At 39.5% G+C, this 1,280-nt stretch overlaps 1 protein-coding gene across 1 annotated transcript in view; it reads right to left on the bottom strand.

The window, feature by feature from the left end:
* Positions 1-1,280, bottom strand: part of LOC119585032 (myophilin-like) — a gene marked incomplete in the record, with an annotated part of 13,096 nt that overhangs the window by 10,929 nt on the left and 887 nt on the right.

The following is a 1,280-nucleotide window of genomic DNA, read 5'->3' as shown; positions in this document are numbered from 1 at the left end:
ACATCTATGTATTTTAAGTTTTCATTCATCTGTTATGTCGTTTACTTTTTTTTCTTTGCACATCGGATTTAGGAGGCGACAGGACTAACCTTAGATAGGAATGTAACCCTGGTGAATGCAACGTCTGTAATCCAAACTGAGTACTTACTCAGTCGCTGATTTCCTTACTTTGCTATTAACCTAAAGAGATTCCTATTCTTGTCATTATGGTCATTATGTAAATGCTAAATATTTACAGCATATGGTTTCATCTGCGTGTTATACTTATTTACGCAAGCGAGCAAACTAAGTGACGACAGATTTTCATTTGTCTGTGTATAAATGGAACGAGTTCAAGAAATACGAAACGTGGCGACTAGCAACAACCAGGAAAATGTGTGATTAAACTGACAAATTACATGAAAACGTGCAGATCCCTACTCTTTCATTACCTTATCAGCCACTATCCGTGTGCTTGCGAACAGCCGCGCCTTTGCCAATGAAACAAAAGCTAGCGCAAGTCTCCCTCTGCCAGTTGTAAGCAAACGTCTTTAATCGAATCTGAACGAGACATGACCTTCATTGGTAGTTTGGACTCCACCGGCTATAAGCGTCTGCATGCGAGCGAGGAGCCCAGGTAGTTATTTCAACCAAGAAAATAATATGTGCTTACTTTCTTGGCCGATGTGGCTGGGAATAAAAAGGACAGCGGAACTTGCTCATGGGTGCTATATCTTATTACGCGAATATATTTCCCTTCTTTAAATCACATGCGCTATCATGTGTGAAAAGGGAGTAGTAAAACATCTATGAATGAAGTGGGATAATGCACATGCCACATCAGTCTCTTTCTCGAAGAAAAACTAATGCACATCCTGGTTGTGTTGCAGCCAAGGAATGCAACGACCTTGGTCTCGGAGTGAGCAAACTTTTTTCCACTGACTCCTCGTTTCCAACGTAGGAGAGGTAGTATTATTTCAAGAATGTGTTCATTTTCCCATGGCGGCTTGTGAATATAAAAGATCATGTTGTTTTCTCATATGCAAAAAATAATTTACGTGACCGCATTTAATATAACTTAATAAAACCTTTTGCTTTTCACTCCCGGAGCAGTTTAAAGATGACAGAACAACAAAACAGAACAACAGACAGGAGACGTTTACTGCCTACGCTCAAACTACTTTGCAGAAATCAGAACTTTCTAGACGTTAGTAATCAGTAACGTATCCATGGAGGAAACTTATCAAGAATTATACGTGTTATAGTGTAACTGATCTATGGATAACGATACCATCTGGTGC

Source organism: Penaeus monodon, chromosome 19 (assembly GCF_015228065.2).
Source record: "Penaeus monodon isolate SGIC_2016 chromosome 19, NSTDA_Pmon_1, whole genome shotgun sequence".
NCBI lineage: Eukaryota > Metazoa > Arthropoda > Malacostraca > Decapoda > Penaeidae > Penaeus > Penaeus monodon.
This window is presented reverse-complemented; position numbering and strand designations above follow the sequence as displayed.